Source organism: Clupea harengus, chromosome 19 (genome assembly GCF_900700415.2).
Source record: "Clupea harengus chromosome 19, Ch_v2.0.2, whole genome shotgun sequence".
Classification (NCBI taxonomy): domain Eukaryota; kingdom Metazoa; phylum Chordata; class Actinopteri; order Clupeiformes; family Clupeidae; genus Clupea; species Clupea harengus.
Window position 1 is genome coordinate 7,787,922 of NC_045170.1, and position 7,500 is coordinate 7,795,421.

At 43.7% G+C, this 7,500-nt stretch overlaps 1 protein-coding gene across 1 annotated transcript in view; it reads left to right on the forward strand.

Moving 5' to 3' along the window:
* The window catches only part of gabbr1b (gamma-aminobutyric acid (GABA) B receptor, 1b), a 98,125-nt gene that overhangs the window by 78,357 nt on the left and 12,268 nt on the right, over positions 1 to 7,500 (forward strand). The gene's annotated exons all lie outside the window — the stretch shown is intronic.

The following is a 7,500-nucleotide window of genomic DNA, read 5'->3' on the forward strand; positions in this document are numbered from 1 at the left end:
TGTGTCTTACTATCTAAGGGCAGTCTGAGTTTGTGTGTGTGTGTGTGTGTGTCTGAGGGCTGTCTCAGATGGCTGGAGTGTGTGTCTGCATCTCTGTGTGTGTGTCTGCATCTCTGTGTGTGTGTGTGTCTGAGGGCTGTCTCAGATGGCTGGAGTGTGTGTCTGCATCTGTGTGTGTGTGTGTGTGTGTGTGTGTGTGTGTGTGTGTGTGTGTGTGTGTGTGTGTGTGTGTGTGTGTGTGTGTAGCTGCATCAGTGTTCCAGGCACGTGCCAAGGTCAGTAGCTCCGCCTTCTCCTCTGAGACATAAGCAGCTGATGACCCGCTCTGTATCTGAACAATGTCTCTGTGTGCGTGTGTGTCTGTGTGTGTGTGTGTGTGCGTGTTTGTGTGCGTGTGTGTGTGTGTGCGTGTGTGTATGTGTGTGTGTGTGTGTGTGTGTGTGTGTGTGTGTGTGTGTGTGTGTGTGTGTGTGTGTCTATGAGGGACGCTGCAGTGTGTTTCTCTGTGTCAGGAACCTGCTTATGTGTGCATTAAGGGTTTGCATGCATGAGTGTGTGTCTCGTGACAATGTCTGTTATGACGTTTTGCTTTTTTGAATGCTGTCAGCCCTCATAATCAATAATCAGTTCAAACAGGACTAGTGTTCTTCAAGGCACAAGCCGATGCAATGCCAAACAACGACACATGACTGGGTCAGAGGCTGTTTGCAGCTTCACCCTGAGCAGCTTCCCCGTGTCTGTGTGTGTGTGTGTGTGTGTGTGTGTGTTCACCCTGAGCAGCTTCTCCGTGTCTGTGAGTGTGTGTGTGTGTGTGTGTCTGTGTGTGTGTGTGTGTGTGTTCACCCTGAGCAGCTTCTCCGTGTCTGTGTGTGTGTGTGTGTGTGTGTGTGTGTGTGTGCGTGCGTGTGCGTGTGCGTGCGTGCGTGCGTGCGTGCGTGCGTGTGTGTGTTTTAGAGAGTGTAGGGCTCTAGACTGACAGCATCTTTAGATGTCTCTGTTGATATTCTTTTGAAATGACTACGTGTATAGCTGAACAATTTCACAATAATGTGCGAATGTGATTGATGGGATTTCACAGACAAAACATAATCCAGTGCAGGTTCACACAGTGCTTGCATAGGCAAACAGTAAAAGGTTATGGGCTTTGTAAAGCGCCTAGAGGCAATTTCAGTTATTATTTGCACTAAATAAATAAAATTGAAATGAAAAATAACGCAACTCATTCTCATAGATGTTCAGGTATTTTGTTCCTTAGTCTGTTTCTGTGTTATATTGAAATGTATTGTTTGGAGGATAACCCCTTGAGATGCAGCATCTCGTTTTTGAGGGGGTCCTCAAGACACAGGACAAAGACAAATACATGCACATTCAAACTCGCTCAAGTTCCCCCTCTCCCAGACCTTACCCACCCCACCGACTCCCTATTGAATACATATCGCATTATTGAGAGGCATATATACACATATACATACATACACATATACATACATACATATATATACATACATATATACACAAACCTTCGCCCATACACACGAACAGTATGTACTCATAAATAAAAAGAAAGAAAAGTCCAGTCACACATGAGCAAAACATTTACAGCAACAATTTGCTTGTAAGTAATTATAAAAGGGTGTTTTAGGCACAGCCATAAAATGGCATCATATGAAAACTCACTGGATCAAGGATTTCCCGAAAGCATCGCTAAACAACTACTATAGTTAAGTGATAGAAAGACTATCATTTTGAACACTCTCTCTCTCTCCTCCATTACCGCAGTGGTTGATAAATGACTTTCAGGAAACACAGTCCAGAACAGCTTACATAGCATACAAATGAAAAAAAAAAGCTGTCCAGTTTTTGTCCTTGTATTAAAACTGAATACAAATTCACTTGCAGAAAGTAATAATGGTCACATAGTCTAGCCTCATACTCAGGGTCTGGAGCCCTGTGGTGTTTGTGGTGCCTGTTCTGCACGGCGGCAAGGCCATCCTGTCCTTCTCACCTGATTACCACGGCTAACAGCCAGGGCTGCTGGGTGGCAAAGTGTATCAGCCCATCTTAAGGGAGCGTCTATAAGTATGCCACCAGTGGTTAGGGAGTGTGTAGAAATGGCCAACTGGTATTTATGGAGAATATATAAATACTTTATTGGTCTTTGGGGATGATATGTTCAGACCATGTGTAGGTATTTATGGAACATATGTAAATACCCCTCTGGTGTTGAGGAAGTGTTTATGAGCACTTAATAGGTGTTTATGGAGCGTGTTAATACACTTGTTATGTAGTGAGTGTATGAATATTCCAGTAGTGTTTACATGTCACGTGTGCCTCTTAGGTGTTCAGGGGGTGTATAAATACCTTACTGGTGTGTAGGTAATTTTGGGAGTGTATATAAACATTTCTGATGTTTAAGGAGTGAATATAAATAGCCTGTCCTTGAAGGCAAGAATGATTCTGCTCCAGATCAGTTGCCACGGCCACCTCCAGCAGCAGATGTGGTCCATCCCCTCTCTCCGTCTTTCTCCTTCCTCTGTCTCTTCATGCATCCCTCTCTCCGTCTTTCTCCTTCCTCTGTCTCTTCATGCATCATCTCACTTTTTGTCTTTCTTTTTTCTGCCTAATTCTCTCTATCCCAATCTCTCTCTCTCTCTCACGCTCTGTCCATTGTCTCCTTTTTCTAGCGATTCTCAGCTTTATTTATTTTAGTCTCTTCTTTCTCTTTTCTCCCCTCAATGCAGCCTTCTCATTCTCTCTCCTCTCCTCTCCTCCACTCTGTGTTTTATACAGTATTTGTGCTCTTCCCTCGCTACTTTGCTCATTCTCCCACTTGCTGGTCGCCCCTGACAACTACCGCATTGCTACTTTCCTTTCCTATCGCTGTGGCAACCATTATGGGGCTTGGTCGCCATGGTAACACAGTGTCCCGATTCCAACATCAAGGGCAGAGAGAGGAGTTAAGCCGAGAGAGGCAGTGGCCCAAAGGACACCAAACACACACACACACACACACACACACACACACACACACACCGATACAAACACACAGAGGAACACGTAAGACGCACAACACAGTTAACTCACATAACTCACACATAGACACAAGGGTACACATTCCTTGACAAAAACATTTTAAGAGTATGAGTGTCTAAAAAGAAATGCATTTAATACATCTTGAGTAATAGAAATACGCTGATGTAGGCCTATGTTTGAGATCCTGGTCAGTAGATGTTAGAGTGCTGTCCAATGCAATAAACCAGTGTCACTAAGAATGGCAATTTGATATGTGATGAAATAATGTTAGAATTCATTTGCCTTGTTGTCTAACAGTAGTTGGCTAGCTAGCGTTACCCCTTTTAATTAGTTTGGTGCATATTAGAAGGCTAATTACAGAGCTAATGTTACAGATGGAGAAGTAGCTAACTAACTAACTGAAATCTAATGTTACTCAACAAAATATATAGCTGCGTCTTCCACAAATATATACCGGTGGTAATTTTAACATACAATTCTGACTGGCACAGCAGTTTATTGAGTATTCAGAGACAATAGCTGAGGGTTCAAGGGTCAAGGAGATCTGGGAGGGTGTGATCAGTGACCAATCATAGAAGGGCCAGGCGTCTTCCTTGTTTACCTCCCCCAAATTGTCAAAAGTCATGTTGATTCACACAAGCCGAATTCAGAGAGCAGAGTTAACCTTTGAGAGCGCGTGTGTCCTCGCCATGCAGAGACTCTTGTGTGCCAGCGGCTGCTTTGTGCGTTTGCTGCTTAGTTCCATTCGCGCGAGTGCGAGGTGGTGGTCATGGGCCCCTTGGCTACTCTTTGTGTGGGGCCTCCCTTACTCATCATGCTTTACCAGAAAAAAAGTAATTGAGTGCCATGTGTCAAAGAATATTACACGCCCTGCACGCACACACTCCGCACGCACGGGCATAAACACATTCAGACCGTGCATCTGCAAGCTGGTAACAACTCTTAGCTTTCTAAACCAACAGGTCCAACAGCTGCAGCAGCACAGAACAGAGGCAAGATCACAACATCCTTACAGAGGCAGGGATCGAACCGCTGTGCTCGAATTATAAAATACCACAAAGACAGCAGCCGCACATAACAGCAATAATGCAACAGCTGCACCCTCGTAAATACATATTGCTAGCGTTAGAAGTTTTCTTCCTTGTTTTTCTGACAGAGAAAATTGATCTTATAAAACTGGCCACATCTTCACAATCAACTGCTTCATTTTTAAAATGTTTTCATGGGCCAATAGAGGTCAAGATTCTTTTTTTCTATGGAAATAAATTCAAATAATTAAAAAGATTCTGGCCAATCAGGGGCCCTTGCACACATAGGGCCCCCTAGGCTGCAGCCATATATTGTGCGAGTGGCAGTTGATATCTCTGTGTGTGGAATGATATATCATTTGCTTTTAAGCATGTTTTATCACGCTCTCGACATGACATAAATCGCATGCCATATTTCCTGATACCGACCATAGCGGCCAGCCGTCTTCTCTGCACCAGACGGCAACAACAATCCTTCCTCCTGTGCATGATCCTGCTTTGAGTTAGAGTGCGCACGGAAAGGAGGGGCTATTCACGACGGGTCTGTTGTCAATAGCTGGGTTTCCATCCAAATCATTTGCATATTTTAAGTGCATTCATGGAAACTCGGTTAGAGAAAATACAAGTCTGTGTGAGTTTCCATCCGCTGTGTATTGTGAACTAAAATGGACCCTCCGAAATCAAGGGAGGAGTTCTGAACAGCTGTAAACATGAGGTTGTCAGGGCAACTTGAACGGAAACATCTAATAAAATTGTAACAAATGTGAATTTATGCAAATAAACCTGTTTCCATCAACCTTAGTCGCATCATACCCTATGGGAATCAGGAGTTAATCCACCCTACAAGAGGTCTGCGTGGGATGGATTTTTCAGTCCTGCTCCCGCAAAACGATTTAATATTTTCCACGTTTTGTCCCAATACAAAATCCCACATGTGGATGTTTACACGGGATGGATTTTGCAGTCCTGCACATTCCAGTTCCCACGGAAATGTGCCATGCATAAAATCTTGCACCTGTGTATGTAAACATGAATTATTTCTTGCTGCCCTCCTGTAAACACATTCTGTAGTTTTAAGAACAAATACTTTAACTTGAATTTAATTTTATACATATGTATATATTTTGTGGGAGTCCCACGACTCCTCTACCTTTCTCAAACTTAATAGTGATAAAACTGAGGTTCTCCTCGTAGGAACTAAAACTAATTTCCTCAGATTATTGACAATTCCATAGTTCCATAGTTCCATAGAGTCTGGGTCTGTCATCCTTGATAGTCCTTAATCACTTCAAAGCACACATCAATAATATCACTCAGCCTGCCTATTTCCATCTACCCAATATCAACCTCTGCCCATCTCCTACATCTAACAGTACTGCTATTCTTGTGCCTGCTCTGATTACATCTAGTATTGACTAGTGGAACTCTGTCCTCTCTGGTCTTCCTCACAAACTCCTCCATAAACTTCAGTTAGTTCTCTCCACGCCATGAGGCGCATAAGGCTGCAACTTTCTTTTTCCATTCTGCTCGGTCCTTCGCCAGACCTCGGACCTCATTCCAGCTTCTCCATCCTTCACATCCTCTTTCCTTCTCCACTGTTTATCTCCAGGTTGTCTTTGGGGCGACCTACAGCGCATTTCCCCTCTGGTTGCCATCCCATTGCCACCCTACAATCATTATTTCGTTTTTTCCGGTGTACATGGCCGATCCAATTCCAGCGTCTTCTTCTGAGTTCATCGCTTATCAGCTGGTTTAGAACTCAGCTACCCGTATCATTACCAGAACTGCTTCCATAGAACATATCACTCCTGTCATTCAACAACTTCATCGGCTCCCTCACAAATACTTTATCGATTTTAAGATGCTTCTTAATTTTAAGCCTCTTCATAACCTAGCACCTCCGTATCTCTAGCACCTCCGTATCTGTCAGATCTCCTTCACATCTCCACATTCTCCTATACCCTTAGATGGTTCTCCTCCACCAATCTCACTGTACCTCCTGCCCGCCTTGACTACCATGGGCTTTAGAGCTTTTAGCCATGCTGCCCCTCTCCTCTGGTACATCTGTAGTATTGACTCTCTCCCTACCTTTAAATCCCGCTTTCAGACACACCTCTTCACACTTATCTATTCTGTCCAATTCAAGGAGTGGCTAAGCGAATCAATGCGCTGCGCACAGCTCTACAATTAAATTCGATTTTACCCGTTTAAAAAGTGAAAAAATGGAATTGAAAATCAGTATGTTGCAGTCAATTTTTGCAGTCCTAGATTGCGTGTTGGAGTCCGGTGCGGTAATGTGCTTGTCCAGTCAGCGCCGGTCACACAGGGAACAACCGTTGCCATAGCTACTTCAGTCAATGTAACAGATTTGAACTAACCACTGTTTTTTTTTGTTTTTTCTCCTTCTTTCTCTCCCCTCCTAATTACGAAGCTCCTAGCAAGCTCATGAAATGGGGATCCCATAGGGGCTTCCTGGTCATTGTAGTTTCCTCTATGAAATTATAGATTTCAAGTGGGTTTTCCCAGTATTGTCTGTGGACCTTGAGGATTGTCTGTTGCTGTGGACTAACGTAATCAGCTGTCCTAGGGGGCCCCGTTCAGCTTAGGGCCCCCAGGCTAATTGCCTGCTTTGCCTCCCCTGTCGCGGTGCCCCTGAATGAGAACTTATCTCACCTTTGGGATCATATTGATTGATTGGATCTTATTGATTGCACGCTACTGATCAGTAGATCAGCTCATTTAAAAGCTTCTTTCATGTTTTTACCCCGATAGATATGTTAGAGCCACTCAAATGACCAAATGACGGTTTCATTCAAAGGCATGTTTATCATAAAGCCAGTTTATGCCTCAGTGGAAGGAGCTTGAAAAGAGCCTTAAATATGTGTCAAACACGAGTCGCACTGAATAGAGTTGGTCTTGGCTGGTCGGCCAAAGCAGGACTTCTATCCTGCCAAATAAGAATACTGTAGCCTGTGCCAGGTCTTTGTGCCATTGAGCTTTGCCCTGATGTAATAATTGGACTCCAAGAAACCACTGAAGGTGGGAAACATTGAGATAATGTCAAAGCCAGTTGGAGCAGGTGCACATTTAACGCTCTCTTTATTTAGCCCATGCAAAATGACTTTCTGTGGGCCATTTGCAATGAAGCGGTAAGACTCATAAGTTCAATACATCTGCACTAAAATACACTACCGTGTGCCAAAATGGTCTCTCGGGATGACAAGGGACAGCAAGCTTTGCTTTTATTGCAGTCCAGAGACATATGTCAGCATTAATGTAAGAGCTGCCATGTGGATGATGTGTAATTTTCGTCACATTTAAGGTTCGCTGAACTATAATCTGGCCTTCAGATGCTTTAAATAGGGTTCTTTATATTGACGTGTGCTTTCAGCAGAGTTGAAGGGAAGAGGTCCACCTTCACCCCTTTATTCATCACTTC